This window comes from Pleurodeles waltl, chromosome 7, assembly GCF_031143425.1.
Source record: "Pleurodeles waltl isolate 20211129_DDA chromosome 7, aPleWal1.hap1.20221129, whole genome shotgun sequence".
Classification (NCBI taxonomy): Eukaryota; Metazoa; Chordata; class Amphibia; order Caudata; family Salamandridae; genus Pleurodeles; species Pleurodeles waltl.
Genome location: NC_090446.1, coordinates 11,080,717 through 11,096,125, shown reverse-complemented (window position 1 = coordinate 11,096,125; position 15,409 = coordinate 11,080,717). Strand labels below are relative to the sequence as shown.

Below are 15,409 nucleotides of genomic sequence, written 5' to 3'. Positions count from 1 at the left end.
TATCTAGTCCATCGCCTTAACCACTTGGTAACGACTACTTGGCTCTGCAAGCGGTGCCCCTTTCAACATAGCCCTTCATGTCTTCACAGGCAACCTCACTGGCTCCAGTCATTCCGCTCTGCTCCTTCCTCTTCCTCAGCAATCCTTTGCACTGGCAAGGTGCTTCTCAAAAAACAAATATAGGCACTCCTGCCAATCCACAAGTATTCCGAAGGCTTTGCTGAGGCCCTCTGCAGCCCTTCTTCTTTACAGCACATCAACTGCTGACCTTTGTTTGCCCTAAGGCTTCTGCTTCCATATTGGAGTCATCCCAGGCTTTGGTGATCCCAGCCGTCAGCCCAGCACCTCAGTTGAGCCTTTGAAAGGCTGTCAGGCCCTGCTCCTCTTTCTGTCTTGATATTCTAGCCACATTACTTAATAGGTGAGTGGAGGCGGGCCCAAGAGAGGGTAGTCTCTATGCAAATGAAGTGCTTGGGCATACCTGGGAGTGTCCTTCTGCAAGCCATTCAGCCTCCTGGCTGGTGGCAGGTTTGTTGAGGAGAGCAAGGCCGTGTTGGGCCAGTCCCAAAGCAAAGGCGAGCTCCTTCAGCAGGAGTCCATTTATGCGAGGGACCCTAAGTTACTCAGGCATATATAATAATCACCTTTAGCCCTTAAAGAGAGGTTTTGGCCGATCGGGGCCAAAGGGGCGGTGGGGTCAGAAGGCTCAGGGTAAGGGCCTCAGTAGCCTCACCTCTCTTGTTGCCCTAGGTTGCACTGTGGTCTGGGACCTGGCCAAACGCCAATCCTTTTTAACCACACCTGCAGCTCTGCCTAGGCCGAGAAGCAACAGCAGAGAGCTTCCTTCCTGCCCCTTCCTGTGCTTCCCACCAACCTCCTAAATTGACCCCTGTAGAGGAGCTAGCTGCCTTGTCCTTCCCAACAACAATTTATCCAGGCACTCACCCCAGACAGCAGGCTCGAAAAGCACAGGCAAGGCTTCTCTGCAGCTCCCCAAAATAGACAGATACAGTGTCTGAGAAGCTGTAGGCCTGGGCAGCGTACTCCTTGAGAGTTTTCATGCTGGCATTGCACAGTGCATTGTTTCACATTCTTGTCTTTGTTTTACCTGTGCTCTCAACGTTGTTGAATAATACATGCTTATTCCTGGGAAAGGAGGCATCCAAGGAAAAACCTAACACATCATTGTGAAAGAGCACCGACGTAGTCGGCAGGATTTGAACCTGCGCGGGGACACCCCAATGGATTTCGAGTCCATCGCCTTAACCACTCGGCCACGACTACTCACGAGGGGTGGCTGCCACTTAAGCTGAGGTTCTCACTCTCACAGCAGTCTTTTTCTTTCCCTCAGTTCACTCTGCTCCACTGCCTTCCCATCTTTGCCTATCCGTTCTACTGCAAAAAATACACTCGGTCCATACCTGCATACTGACGTGACTCAAAGGCACTATTATAAAGTTCATGTTCCTGGCCAGAGAAAATCAAAAAGGAGGTTGTAAAAGAATGCAGTTATGACACTTTAGGAAAATAATGACACTGTCAGACGCCCCAATAAGGCTACTTCCTTCATGCATCTGATACCTCAGATGGAACTTACTGGCGAGATGATAACTGAAGTTCTTTCCCAATCTCCTTGGCTATTACTCGACATGTGTCTTCTCGACAGCTGGGGTGCACAAGTGGCAGGAGTGCCAGACAGGTAGTCTCATGCCTTCTCCGGCCACTCTTTTGATCCCATTCCCTGCCCAGTGTTTCGCCTTCCTTAGCTCTATTGAGAGTGATAGCTATATTCGGCCTGCTTGTGCAGATGCCATTTAATATGAAGTATAAAATATCACCAAAGGTGAAGTAGCACGTAGTCGGCAGGATTTGAACCTACGCGGGGAGACCCCAATGGATTTCAAGTCCATCGCCTTAACCACTCGGCCACGACTACTTGCTTAAAGCTATGGTCCATTTTCAACGTAGCTCGTTTCTATTTCTGCTGGCGGTCTAGCCTCTGGACAGAAGCAGTCCTTTTCTAGAGAGGAAGGCCACAATGGCAAAAGTTTGAGCCCTCCCAGGCCGCTGACCCTATTAGTCCTGCTTTTGGAGCCCGCATTTATGCCAGAAGGTATTTCAAAGAATTATGGGAAAATACTGTTCACAAAAGGGACAGCGTAGTTGGCAGGATTCGAACCTGCGCGGGGATACCCCAATGGATTTCTAGTCCATCGCCTTAACCACTCGGCCACAACTACCCACACAAGTGAATCTCAACAGGGCACTTTACCTCCATCCGTAGTCTTTTTTCTTTCCGTTCACTGGACCATTTTCCCTGCTCTCCTATACATCATTCCTATTCCACAGAAGACTTTCTAAAGCGTCTCAAGCTAAAAGCAGGCATGCATGTGAAATTAGCACTCCTTGTATGTTCATGTTTTGAGACGGGGGAAAAAAATCAGGCCGGAAGAGGTGGTAGCTTTAACGTCAGGGAGATGGCAGCCACGATAGGCACCATGGCAAAACTTCTGTCTTGGAGGCCATGAATGGACTCCACAGAGAGACGGGTTGGTCTTTACAGGTATGAAAAGAAGTGCCTCGTCCAATCTAGGGCCTGTGGCTAGGCGTTTCCTGAGCTGAATTCTCCTTGGAGGAGAGTGGGCGTGTTCAGTTTCTCTGCAGACTAGTGCCTGACAGGTGAGGGAGGGGGAGCAGGATGCATTTGGCCTGGGTTCATATCTTTCTTCTGTGGCTTTAATGGTCTTTGCTTCATATTCTGTTTTACTGACTGCTTTGCATAGAGGCTGCTCCCTTGTTCTCCCACGCAGGAGGCCCTGAAGAGGAATCCCAAAAATGTCATCTGACGTAGTCGGCAGGATTTGAACATACTCGTGGAGACGCCAAATGATATCTAGTCCATCGCCTTAACCACTTGGTAACGACTACTTGGCTCTGCAAGCGGTGCCCCTTTCAACATAGCCCTTCATGTCTTCACAGGCAACCTCACTGGCTCCAGTCATTCCGCTCTGCTCCTTCCTCTTCCTCAGCAATCCTTTGCACTGGCAAGGTGCTTCTCAAAAAACAAATATAGGCACTCCTGCCAATCCACAAGTATTCCGAAGGCTTTGCTGAGGCCCTCTGCAGCCCTTCTTCTTTACAGCACATCAACTGCTGACCTTTGTTTGCCCTAAGGCTTCTGCTTCCATATTGGAGTCATCCCAGGCTTTGGTGATCCCAGCCGTCAGCCCAGCACCTCAGTTGAGCCTTTGAAAGGCTGTCAGGCCCTGCTCCTCTTTCTGTCTTGATATTCTAGCCACATTACTTAATAGGTGAGTGGAGGCGGGCCCAAGAGAGGGTAGTCTCTATGCAAATGAAGTGCTTGGGCATACCTGGGAGTGTCCTTCTGCAAGCCATTCAGCCTCCTGGCTGGTGGCAGGTTTGTTGAGGAGAGCAAGGCCGTGTTGGGCCAGTCCCAAAGCAAAGGCGAGCTCCTTCAGCAGGAGTCCATTTATGCGAGGGACCCTAAGTTACTCAGGCATATATAATAATCACCTTTAGCCCTTAAAGAGAGGTTTTGGCCGATCGGGGCCAAAGGGGCGGTGGGGTCAGAAGGCTCAGGGTAAGGGCCTCAGTAGCCTCACCTCTCTTGTTGCCCTAGGTTGCACTGTGGTCTGGGACCTGGCCAAACGCCAATCCTTTTTAACCACACCTGCAGCTCTGCCTAGGCCGAGAAGCAACAGCAGAGAGCTTCCTTCCTGCCCCTTCCTGTGCTTCCCACCAACCTCCTAAATTGACCCCTGTAGAGGAGCTAGCTGCCTTGTCCTTCCCAACAACAATTTATCCAGGCACTCACCCCAGACAGCAGGCTCGAAAAGCACAGGCAAGGCTTCTCTGCAGCTCCCCAAAATAGACAGATACAGTGTCTGAGAAGCTGTAGGCCTGGGCAGCGTACTCCTTGAGAGTTTTCATGCTGGCATTGCACAGTGCATTGTTTCACATTCTTGTCTTTGTTTTACCTGTGCTCTCAACGTTGTTGAATAATACATGCTTATTCCTGGGAAAGGAGGCATCCAAGGAAAAACCTAACACATCATTGTGAAAGAGCACCGACGTAGTCGGCAGGATTTGAACCTGCGCGGGGACACCCCAATGGATTTCGAGTCCATCGCCTTAACCACTCGGCCACGACTACTCACGAGGGGTGGCTGCCACTTAAGCTGAGGTTCTCACTCTCACAGCAGTCTTTTTCTTTCCCTCAGTTCACTCTGCTCCACTGCCTTCCCATCTTTGCCTATCCGTTCTACTGCAAAAAATACACTCGGTCCATACCTGCATACTGACGTGACTCAAAGGCACTATTATAAAGTTCATGTTCCTGGCCAGAGAAAATCAAAAAGGAGGTTGTAAAAGAATGCAGTTATGACACTTTAGGAAAATAATGACACTGTCAGACGCCCCAATAAGGCTACTTCCTTCATGCATCTGATACCTCAGATGGAACTTACTGGCGAGATGATAACTGAAGTTCTTTCCCAATCTCCTTGGCTATTACTCGACATGTGTCTTCTCGAGAGCTGGGGTGCACAAGTGGCAGGAGTGCCAGACAGGTAGTCTCATGCCTTCTCCGGCCACTCTTTTGATCCCATTCCCTGCCCAGTGTTTCGCCTTCCTTAGCTCTATTGAGAGTGATAGCTATATTCGGCCTGCTTGTGCAGATGCCATTTAATATGAAGTATAAAATATCACCAAAGGTGAAGTAGCACGTAGTCGGCAGGATTTGAACCTACGCGGGGAGACCCCAATGGATTTCAAGTCCATCGCCTTAACCACTCGGCCACGACTACTTGCTTAAAGCTATGGTCCATTTTCAACGTAGCTCGTTTCTATTTCTGCTGGCGGTCTAGCCTCGGAACAGAAGCAGTCCTTTTCTAGAGAGGAAGGCCACAATGGCAAAAGTTTGAGCCCTCCCAGGCCGCTGACCCTATTAGTCCTGCTTTTGGAGCCCGCATTTATGCCAGAAGGTATTTCAAAGAATTATGGGAAAATACTGTTCACAAAAGGGACAGCGTAGTTGGCAGGATTCGAACCTGCACGGGGATACCCCAATGGATTTCTAGTCCATCGCCTTAACCACTCGGCCACAACTACCCACACAAGTGAATCTCAACAGGGCACTTTACCTCCATCCGTAGTCTTTTTTCTTTCCGTTCACTGGACCATTTTCCCTGCTCTCCTATACATCATTCCTATTCCACAGAAGACTTTCTAAAGCGTCTCAAGCTAAAAGCAGGCATGCATGTGAAATTAGCACTCCTTGTATGTTCATGTTTTGAGACGGGGGGAAAAAATCAGGCCGGAAGAGGTGGTAGCTTTAACGTCAGGGAGATGGCAGCCACGATAGGCACCATGGCAAAACTTCTGTCTTGGAGGCCATGAATGGACTCCACAGAGAGACGGGTTGGTCTTTACAGGTATGAAAAGAAGTGCCTCGTCCAATCTAGGGCCTGTGGCTAGGCGTTTCCTGAGCTGAATTCTCCTTGGAGGAGAGTGGGCGTGTTCAGTTTCTCTGCAGACTAGTGCCTGACAGGTGAGGGAGGGGGAGCAGGATGCATTTGGCCTGGGTTCATATCTTTCTTCTGTGGCTTTAATGGTCTTTGCTTCATATTCTGTTTTACTGACTGCTTTGCATAGAGGCTGCTCCCTTGTTCTCCCACGCAGGAGGCCCTGAAGAGGAATCCCAAAAATGTCATCTGACGTAGTCGGCAGGATTTGAACATACTCGTGGAGACGGCAAATGATATCTAGTCCATCGCCTTAACCACTTGGTAACGACTACTTGGCTCTGCAAGCGGTGCCCCTTTCAACATAGCCCTTCATGTCTTCACAGGCAACCTCACTGGCTCCAGTCATTCCGCTCTGCTCCTTCCTCTTCCTCAGCAATCCTTTGCACTGGCAAGGTGCTTCTCAAAAAACAAATATAGGCACTCCTGCCAATCCACAAGTATTCCGAAGGCTTTGCTGAGGCCCTCTGCAGCCCTTCTTCTTTACAGCACATCAACTGCTGACCTTTGTTTGCCCTAAGGCTTCTGCTTCCATATTGGAGTCATCCCAGGCTTTGGTGATCCCAGCCGTCAGCCCAGCACCTCAGTTGAGCCTTTGAAAGGCTGTCAGGCCCTGCTCCTCTTTCTGTCTTGATATTCTAGCCACATTACTTAATAGGTGAGTGGAGGCGGGCCCAAGAGAGGGTAGTCTCTATGCAAATGAAGTGCTTGGGCATACCTGGGAGTGTCCTTCTGCAAGCCATTCAGCCTCCTGGCTGGTGGCAGGTTTGTTGAGGAGAGCAAGGCCGTGTTGGGCCAGTCCCAAAGCAAAGGCGAGCTCCTTCAGCAGGAGTCCATTTATGCGAGGGACCCTAAGTTACTCAGGCATATATAATAATCACCTTTAGCCCTTAAAGAGAGGTTTTGGCCGATCGGGGCCAAAGGGGCGGTGGGGTCAGAAGGCTCAGGGTAAGGGCCTCAGTAGCCTCACCTCTCTTGTTGCCCTAGGTTGCACTGTGGTCTGGGACCTGGCCAAACGCCAATCCTTTTTAACCACACCTGCAGCTCTGCCTAGGCCGAGAAGCAACAGCAGAGAGCTTCCTTCCTGCCCCTTCCTGTGCTTCCCACCAACCTCCTAAATTGACCCCTGTAGAGGAGCTAGCTGCCTTGTCCTTCCCAACAACAATTTATCCAGGCACTCACCCCAGACAGCAGGCTCGAAAAGCACAGGCAAGGCTTCTCTGCAGCTCCCCAAAATAGACAGATACAGTGTCTGAGAAGCTGTAGGCCTGGGCAGCGTACTCCTTGAGAGTTTTCATGCTGGCATTGCACAGTGCATTGTTTCACATTCTTGTCTTTGTTTTACCTGTGCTCTCAACGTTGTTGAATAATACATGCTTATTCCTGGGAAAGGAGGCATCCAAGGAAAAACCTAACACATCATTGTGAAAGAGCACCGACGTAGTCGGCAGGATTTGAACCTGCGCGGGGACACCCCAATGGATTTCGAGTCCATCGCCTTAACCACTCGGCCACGACTACTCACGAGGGGTGGCTGCCACTTAAGCTGAGGTTCTCACTCTCACAGCAGTCTTTTTCTTTCCCTCAGTTCACTCTGCTCCACTGCCTTCCCATCTTTGCCTATCCGTTCTACTGCAAAAAATACACTCGGTCCATACCTGCATACTGACGTGACTCAAAGGCACTATTATAAAGTTCATGTTCCTGGCCAGAGAAAATCAAAAAGGAGGTTGTAAAAGAATGCAGTTATGACACTTTAGGAAAATAATGACACTGTCAGACGCCCCAATAAGGCTACTTCCTTCATGCATCTGATACCTCAGATGGAACTTACTGGCGAGATGATAACTGAAGTTCTTTCCCAATCTCCTTGGCTATTACTCGACATGTGTCTTCTCGACAGCTGGGGTGCACAAGTGGCAGGAGTGCCAGACAGGTAGTCTCATGCCTTCTCCGGCCACTCTTTTGATCCCATTCCCTGCCCAGTGTTTCGCCTTCCTTAGCTCTATTGAGAGTGATAGCTATATTCGGCCTGCTTGTGCAGATGCCATTTAATATGAAGTATAAAATATCACCAAAGGTGAAGTAGCACGTAGTCGGCAGGATTTGAACCTACGCGGGGAGACCCCAATGGATTTCAAGTCCATCGCCTTAACCACTCGGCCACGACTACTTGCTTAAAGCTATGGTCCATTTTCAACGTAGCTCGTTTCTATTTCTGCTGGCGGTCTAGCCTCTGGACAGAAGCAGTCCTTTTCTAGAGAGGAAGGCCACAATGGCAAAAGTTTGAGCCCTCCCAGGCCGCTGACCCTATTAGTCCTGCTTTTGGAGCCCGCATTTATGCCAGAAGGTATTTCAAAGAATTATGGGAAAATACTGTTCACAAAAGGGACAGCGTAGTTGGCAGGATTCGAACCTGCGCGGGGATACCCCAATGGATTTCTAGTCCATCGCCTTAACCACTCGGCCACAACTACCCACACAAGTGAATCTCAACAGGGCACTTTACCTCCATCCGTAGTCTTTTTTCTTTCCGTTCACTGGACCATTTTCCCTGCTCTCCTATACATCATTCCTATTCCACAGAAGACTTTCTAAAGCGTCTCAAGCTAAAAGCAGGCATGCATGTGAAATTAGCACTCCTTGTATGTTCATGTTTTGAGACGGGGGAAAAAAATCAGGCCGGAAGAGGTGGTAGCTTTAACGTCAGGGAGATGGCAGCCACGATAGGCACCATGGCAAAACTTCTGTCTTGGAGGCCATGAATGGACTCCACAGAGAGACGGGTTGGTCTTTACAGGTATGAAAAGAAGTGCCTCGTCCAATCTAGGGCCTGTGGCTAGGCGTTTCCTGAGCTGAATTCTCCTTGGAGGAGAGTGGGCGTGTTCAGTTTCTCTGCAGACTAGTGCCTGACAGGTGAGGGAGGGGGAGCAGGATGCATTTGGCCTGGGTTCATATCTTTCTTCTGTGGCTTTAATGGTCTTTGCTTCATATTCTGTTTTACTGACTGCTTTGCATAGAGGCTGCTCCCTTGTTCTCCCACGCAGGAGGCCCTGAAGAGGAATCCCAAAAATGTCATCTGACGTAGTCGGCAGGATTTGAACATACTCGTGGAGACGCCAAATGATATCTAGTCCATCGCCTTAACCACTTGGTAACGACTACTTGGCTCTGCAAGCGGTGCCCCTTTCAACATAGCCCTTCATGTCTTCACAGGCAACCTCACTGGCTCCAGTCATTCCGCTCTGCTCCTTCCTCTTCCTCAGCAATCCTTTGCACTGGCAAGGTGCTTCTCAAAAAACAAATATAGGCACTCCTGCCAATCCACAAGTATTCCGAAGGCTTTGCTGAGGCCCTCTGCAGCCCTTCTTCTTTACAGCACATCAACTGCTGACCTTTGTTTGCCCTAAGGCTTCTGCTTCCATATTGGAGTCATCCCAGGCTTTGGTGATCCCAGCCGTCAGCCCAGCACCTCAGTTGAGCCTTTGAAAGGCTGTCAGGCCCTGCTCCTCTTTCTGTCTTGATATTCTAGCCACATTACTTAATAGGTGAGTGGAGGCGGGCCCAAGAGAGGGTAGTCTCTATGCAAATGAAGTGCTTGGGCATACCTGGGAGTGTCCTTCTGCAAGCCATTCAGCCTCCTGGCTGGTGGCAGGTTTGTTGAGGAGAGCAAGGCCGTGTTGGGCCAGTCCCAAAGCAAAGGCGAGCTCCTTCAGCAGGAGTCCATTTATGCGAGGGACCCTAAGTTACTCAGGCATATATAATAATCACCTTTAGCCCTTATAGAGAGGTTTTGGCCGATCGTGGCCGATCGGGGCCAAAGGGGCGGTGGGGTCAGAAGGCTCTGGGTAAGGGCCTCAGTAGCCTCACCTCTCTTGTTGCCCTAGGTTGCACTGTGGTCTGGGACCTGGCCAAACGCCAATCCTTTTTAACCACACCTGCAGCTCTGCCTAGGCCAAGAAGCAACAGCAGAGAGCTTCCTTCCTGCCCCTTCCTGTGCTTCCCACCAACCTCCTAAATTGACCCCTGTAGAGGAGCTAGCTGCCTTGTCCTTCCCAACAACAATTTATCCAGGCACTCACCCCAGACAGCAGGCTCGAAAAGCACAGGCAAGGCTTCTCTGCAGCTCCCCAAAATAGACAGATACAGTGTCTGAGAAGCTGTAGGCCTGGGCAGCGTACTCCTTGAGAGTTTTCATGCTGGCATTGCACAGTGCATTGTTTCACATTCTTGTCTTTGTTTTACCTGTGCTCTCAACGTTGTTGAATAATACATGCTTATTCCTGGGAAAGGAGGCATCCAAGGAAAAACCTAACACATCATTGTGAAAGAGCACCGACGTAGTCGGCAGGATTTGAATCTGCGCGGGGACACCCCATTGGATTTCGAGTCCATCGCCTTAACCACTCGGCCACGACTACTCACGAGGGGTGGCTGCCACTTAAGCTGAGGTTCTCACTCTCACAGCAGTCTTTTTCTTTCCCTCAGTTCACTCTGCTCCACTGCCTTCCCATCTTTGCCTATCCGTTCTACTGCAAAAAATACACTCGGTCCATACCTGCATACTGACGTGACTCAAAGGCACTATTATAAAGTTCATGTTCCTGGCCAGAGAAAATCAAAAAGGAGGTTGTAAAAGAATGCAGTTATGACACTTTAGGAAAATAATGACACTGTCAGACGCCCCAATAAGGCTACTTCCTTCATGCATCTGATACCTCAGATGGAACTTACTGGCGAGATGATAACTGAAGTTCTTTCCCAATCTCCTTGGCTATTACTCGACATGTGTCTTCTCGACAGCTGGGGTGCACAAGTGGCAGGAGTGCCAGACAGGTAGTCTCATGCCTTCTCCGGCCACTCTTTTGATCCCATTCCCTGCCCAGTGTTTCGCCTTCCTTAGCTCTATTGAGAGTGATAGCTATATTCGGCTTGCTTGTGCAGATGCCATTTAATATGAAGTATAAAATATCACCAAAGGTGAAGTAGCACGTAGTCGGCAGGATTTGAACCTACGCGGGGAGACCCCAATGGATTTCAAGTCCATCGCCTTAACCACTCGGCCACGACTACTTGCTTAAAGCTATGGTCCATTTTCAACATAGCTCGTTTCTATTTCTGCTGGCGGTCTAGCCTCTGGACAGAAGCAGTCCTTTTCAAGAGAGGAAGGCCACAATGGCAAAAGTTTGAGCCCTCCCAGGCCGCTGACCCTATTAGTCCTGCTTTTGGAGCCCGCATTTATGCCAGAAGGTATTTCAAAGAATTATGGGAAAATACTGTTCACAAAAGGGACAGCGTAGTTGGCAGGATTCGAACCTGCGCGGGGATACCCCAATGGATTTCTAGTCCATCGCCTTAACCACTCGGCCACAACTACCCACACAAGTGAATCTCAACAGGGCACTTTACCTCCATCCGTAGTCTTTTTTCTTTCCGTTCACTGGACCATTTTCCCTGCTCTCCTATACATCATTCCTATTCCACAGAAGACTTTCTAAAGCGTCTCAAGCTAAAAGCAGGCATGCATGTGAAATTAGCACTCCTTGTATGTTCATGTTTTGAGACGGGGGAAAAAATCAGGCCGGAAGAGGTGGTAGCTTTAACGTCAGGGAGATGGCAGCCACGATAGGCACCATGGCAAAACTTCTGTCTTGGAGGCCATGAATGGACTCCACAGAGAGACGGGTTGGTCTTTACAGGTATGAAAAGAAGTGCCTCGTCCAATCTAGGGCCTGTGGCTAGGCGTTTCCTGAGCTGAATTCTCCTTGGAGGAGAGTGGGCGTGTTCAGTTTCTCTGCAGACTAGTGCCTGACAGGTGAGGGAGGGGGAGCAGGATGCATTTGGCCTGGGTTCATATCTTTCTTCTGTGGCTTTAATGGTCTTTGCTTCATATTCTGTTTTACTGACTGCTTTGCATAGAGGCTGCTCCCTTGTTCTCCCACGCAGGAGGCCCTGAAGAGGAATCCCAAAAATGTCATCTGACGTAGTCGGCAGGATTTGAACATACTCGTGGAGACGGCAAATGATATCTAGTCCATCGCCTTAACCACTTGGTAACGACTACTTGGCTCTGCAAGCGGTGCCCCTTTCAACATAGCCCTTCATGTCTTCACAGGCAACCTCACTGGCTCCAGTCATTCCGCTCTGCTCCTTCCTCTTCCTCAGCAATCCTTTGCACTGGCAAGGTGCTTCTCAAAAAACAAATATAGGCACTCCTGCCAATCCACAAGTATTCCGAAGGCTTTGCTGAGGCCCTCTGCAGCCCTTCTTCTTTACAGCACATCAACTGCTGACCTTTGTTTGCCCTAAGGCTTCTGCTTCCATATTGGAGTCATCCCAGGCTTTGGTGATCCCAGCCGTCAGCCCAGCACCTCAGTTGAGCCTTTGAAAGGCTGTCAGGCCCTGCTCCTCTTTCTGTCTTGATATTCTAGCCACATTACTTAATAGGTGAGTGGAGGCGGGCCCAAGAGAGGGTAGTCTCTATGCAAATGAAGTGCTTGGGCATACCTGGGAGTGTCCTTCTGCAAGCCATTCAGCCTCCTGGCTGGTGGCAGGTTTGTTGAGGAGAGCAAGGCCGTGTTGGGCCAGTCCCAAAGCAAAGGCGAGCTCCTTCAGCAGGAGTCCATTTATGCGAGGGACCCTAAGTTACTCAGGCATATATAATAATCACCTTTAGCCCTTACAGAGAGGTTTTGGCCGATCGGGGCCAAAGGGGCGGTGGGGTCAGAAGGCTCAGGGTAAGGGCCTCAGTAGCCTCACCTCTCTTGTTGCCCTAGGTTGCACTGTGGTCTGGGACCTGGCCAAACGCCAATCCTTTTTAACCACACCTGCAGCTCTGCCTAGGCCGAGAAGCAACAGCAGAGAGCTTCCTTCCTGCCCCTTCCTGTGCTTCCCACCAACCTCCTAAATTGACCCCTGTAGAGGAGCTAGCTGCCTTGTCCTTCCCAACAACAATTTATCCAGGCACTCACCCCAGACAGCAGGCTCGAAAAGCACAGGCAAGGCTTCTCTGCAGCTCCCCAAAATAGACAGATACAGTGTCTGAGAAGCTGTAGGCCTGGGCAGCGTACTCCTTGAGAGTTTTCATGCTGGCATTGCACAGTGCATTGTTTCACATTCTTGTCTTTGTTTTACCTGTGCTCTCAACGTTGTTGAATAATACATGCTTATTCCTGGGAAAGGAGGCATCCAAGGAAAAACCTAACACATCATTGTGAAAGAGCACCGACGTAGTCGGCAGGATTTGAACCTTCGCGGGGACACCCCAATGGATTTCGAGTCCATCGCCTTAACCACTCGGCCACGACTACTCACGAGGGGTGGCTGCCACTTAAGCTGAGGTTCTCACTCTCACAGCAGTCTTTTTCTTTCCCTCAGTTCACTCTGCTCCACTGCCTTCCCATCTTTGCCTATCCGTTCTACTGCAAAAAATACACTCGGTCCATACCTGCATACTGACGTGACTCAAAGGCACTATTATAAAGTTCATGTTCCTGGCCAGAGAAAATCAAAAAGGAGGTTGTAAAAGAATGCAGTTATGACACTTTAGGAAAATAATGACACTGTCAGACGCCCCAATAAGGCTACTTCCTTCATGCATCTGATACCTCAGATGGAACTTACTGGCGAGATGATAACTGAAGTTCTTTCCCAATCTCCTTGGCTATTACTCGACATGTGTCTTCTCGAGAGCTGGGGTGCACAAGTGGCAGGAGTGCCAGACAGGTAGTCTCATGCCTTCTCCGGCCACTCTTTTGATCCCATTCCCTGCCCAGTGTTTCGCCTTCCTTAGCTCTATTGAGAGTGATAGCTATATTCGGCCTGCTTGTGCAGATGCCATTTAATATGAAGTATAAAATATCACCAAAGGTGAAGTAGCACGTAGTCGGCAGGATTTGAACCTACGCGGGGAGACCCCAATGGATTTCAAGTCCATCGCCTTAACCACTCGGCCACGACTACTTGCTTAAAGCTATGGTCCATTTTCAACGTAGCTCGTTTCTATTTCTGCTGGCGGTCTAGCCTCGGAACAGAAGCAGTCCTTTTCTAGAGAGGAAGGCCACAATGGCAAAAGTTTGAGCCCTCCCAGGCCGCTGACCCTATTAGTCCTGCTTTTGGAGCCCGCATTTATGCCAGAAGGTATTTCAAAGAATTATGGGAAAATACTGTTCACAAAAGGGACAGCGTAGTTGGCAGGATTCGAACCTGCACGGGGATACCCCAATGGATTTCTAGTCCATCGCCTTAACCACTCGGCCACAACTACCCACACAAGTGAATCTCAACAGGGCACTTTACCTCCATCCGTAGTCTTTTTTCTTTCCGTTCACTGGACCATTTTCCCTGCTCTCCTATACATCATTCCTATTCCACAGAAGACTTTCTAAAGCGTCTCAAGCTAAAAGCAGGCATGCATGTGAAATTAGCACTCCTTGTATGTTCATGTTTTGAGACGGGGGGAAAAAATCAGGCCGGAAGAGGTGGTAGCTTTAACGTCAGGGAGATGGCAGCCACGATAGGCACCATGGCAAAACTTCTGTCTTGGAGGCCATGAATGGACTCCACAGAGAGACGGGTTGGTCTTTACAGGTATGAAAAGAAGTGCCTCGTCCAATCTAGGGCCTGTGGCTAGGCGTTTCCTGAGCTGAATTCTCCTTGGAGGAGAGTGGGCGTGTTCAGTTTCTCTGCAGACTAGTGCCTGACAGGTGAGGGAGGGGGAGCAGGATGCATTTGGCCTGGGTTCATATCTTTCTTCTGTGGCTTTAATGGTCTTTGCTTCATATTCTGTTTTACTGACTGCTTTGCATAGAGGCTGCTCCCTTGTTCTCCCACGCAGGAGGCCCTGAAGAGGAATCCCAAAAATGTCATCTGACGTAGTCGGCAGGATTTGAACATACTCGTGGAGACGCCAAATGATATCTAGTCCATCGCCTTAACCACTTGGTAACGACTACTTGGCTCTGCAAGCGGTGCCCCTTTCAACATAGCCCTTCATGTCTTCACAGGCAACCTCACTGGCTCCAGTCATTCCGCTCTGCTCCTTCCTCTTCCTCAGCAATCCTTTGCACTGGCAAGGTGCTTCTCAAAAAACAAATATAGGCACTCCTGCCAATCCACAAGTATTCCGAAGGCTTTGCTGAGGCCCTCTGCAGCCCTTCTTCTTTACAGCACATCAACTGCTGACCTTTGTTTGCCCTAAGGCTTCTGCTTCCATATTGGAGTCATCCCAGGCTTTGGTGATCCCAGCCGTCAGCCCAGCACCTCAGTTGAGCCTTTGAAAGGCTGTCAGGCCCTGCTCCTCTTTCTGTCTTGATATTCTAGCCACATTACTTAATAGGTGAGTGGAGGCGGGCCCAAGAGAGGGTAGTCTCTATGCAAATGAAGTGCTTGGGCATACCTGGGAGTGTCCTTCTGCAAGCCATTCAGCCTCCTGGCTGGTGGCAGGTTTGTTGAGGAGAGCAAGGCCGTGTTGGGCCAGTCCCAAAGCAAAGGCGAGCTCCTTCAGCAGGAGTCCATTTATGCGAGGGACCCTAAGTTACTCAGGCATATATAATAATCACCTTTAGCCCTTAAAGAGAGGTTTTGGCCGATCGGGGCCAAAGGGGCGGTGGGGTCAGAAGGCTCAGGGTAAGGGCCTCAGTAGCCTCACCTCTCTTGTTGCCCTAGGTTGCACTGTGGTCTGGGACCTGGCCAAACGCCAATCCTTTTTAACCACACCTGCAGCTCTGCCTAGGCCAAGAAGCAACAGCAGAGAGCTTCCTTCCTGTGCTTCCCACCAACCTCCTAAATTGACCCCTGTAGAGGAGCTAGCTGCCTTGTCCTTCCCAACAACAATTTATCCAGGCACTCACCCCAGACAGCAGGCT

General features: G+C 49.9%; 15 non-coding genes across 15 annotated transcripts; all 15 read right to left on the bottom strand.

The window, feature by feature from the left end:
- Window positions 1-1,202: 1,202 nt before the first annotated feature.
- Window positions 1,203-1,284, bottom strand: TRNAS-CGA (transfer RNA serine (anticodon CGA)). Its single transcript has one exon. It is a non-coding gene; the product is annotated as a tRNA-Ser (tRNA).
- A 570-nt stretch (window positions 1,285-1,854) lies between these two features.
- On the bottom strand, window positions 1,855-1,936 carry TRNAS-UGA (transfer RNA serine (anticodon UGA)). Its single transcript has one exon. It is a non-coding gene; the product is annotated as a tRNA-Ser (tRNA).
- Window positions 1,937-2,158: 222 nt separating this feature from the next.
- On the bottom strand, window positions 2,159-2,240 carry TRNAS-AGA (transfer RNA serine (anticodon AGA)). The gene has a single exon. It is a non-coding gene; the product is annotated as a tRNA-Ser (tRNA).
- A 1,852-nt stretch (window positions 2,241-4,092) lies between these two features.
- TRNAS-CGA (transfer RNA serine (anticodon CGA)) lies at window positions 4,093-4,174 on the bottom strand. The gene has a single exon. It is a non-coding gene; the product is annotated as a tRNA-Ser (tRNA).
- Window positions 4,175-4,744: 570 nt separating this feature from the next.
- TRNAS-UGA (transfer RNA serine (anticodon UGA)) lies at window positions 4,745-4,826 on the bottom strand. Its single transcript has one exon. It is a non-coding gene; the product is annotated as a tRNA-Ser (tRNA).
- A 222-nt stretch (window positions 4,827-5,048) lies between these two features.
- TRNAS-AGA (transfer RNA serine (anticodon AGA)) lies at window positions 5,049-5,130 on the bottom strand. The gene has a single exon. It is a non-coding gene; the product is annotated as a tRNA-Ser (tRNA).
- Window positions 5,131-6,982: 1,852 nt separating this feature from the next.
- Window positions 6,983-7,064, bottom strand: TRNAS-CGA (transfer RNA serine (anticodon CGA)). Its single transcript has one exon. It is a non-coding gene; the product is annotated as a tRNA-Ser (tRNA).
- Window positions 7,065-7,634: 570 nt separating this feature from the next.
- TRNAS-UGA (transfer RNA serine (anticodon UGA)) lies at window positions 7,635-7,716 on the bottom strand. Its single transcript has one exon. It is a non-coding gene; the product is annotated as a tRNA-Ser (tRNA).
- A 222-nt stretch (window positions 7,717-7,938) lies between these two features.
- TRNAS-AGA (transfer RNA serine (anticodon AGA)) lies at window positions 7,939-8,020 on the bottom strand. Its single transcript has one exon. It is a non-coding gene; the product is annotated as a tRNA-Ser (tRNA).
- A 1,862-nt stretch (window positions 8,021-9,882) lies between these two features.
- Window positions 9,883-9,964, bottom strand: TRNAS-CGA (transfer RNA serine (anticodon CGA)). Its single transcript has one exon. It is a non-coding gene; the product is annotated as a tRNA-Ser (tRNA).
- A 570-nt stretch (window positions 9,965-10,534) lies between these two features.
- On the bottom strand, window positions 10,535-10,616 carry TRNAS-UGA (transfer RNA serine (anticodon UGA)). Its single transcript has one exon. It is a non-coding gene; the product is annotated as a tRNA-Ser (tRNA).
- A 222-nt stretch (window positions 10,617-10,838) lies between these two features.
- Window positions 10,839-10,920, bottom strand: TRNAS-AGA (transfer RNA serine (anticodon AGA)). Its single transcript has one exon. It is a non-coding gene; the product is annotated as a tRNA-Ser (tRNA).
- Window positions 10,921-12,771: 1,851 nt separating this feature from the next.
- TRNAS-CGA (transfer RNA serine (anticodon CGA)) lies at window positions 12,772-12,853 on the bottom strand. The gene has a single exon. It is a non-coding gene; the product is annotated as a tRNA-Ser (tRNA).
- A 570-nt stretch (window positions 12,854-13,423) lies between these two features.
- On the bottom strand, window positions 13,424-13,505 carry TRNAS-UGA (transfer RNA serine (anticodon UGA)). The gene has a single exon. It is a non-coding gene; the product is annotated as a tRNA-Ser (tRNA).
- A 222-nt stretch (window positions 13,506-13,727) lies between these two features.
- On the bottom strand, window positions 13,728-13,809 carry TRNAS-AGA (transfer RNA serine (anticodon AGA)). The gene has a single exon. It is a non-coding gene; the product is annotated as a tRNA-Ser (tRNA).
- Window positions 13,810-15,409: the final 1,600 nt, after the last annotated feature.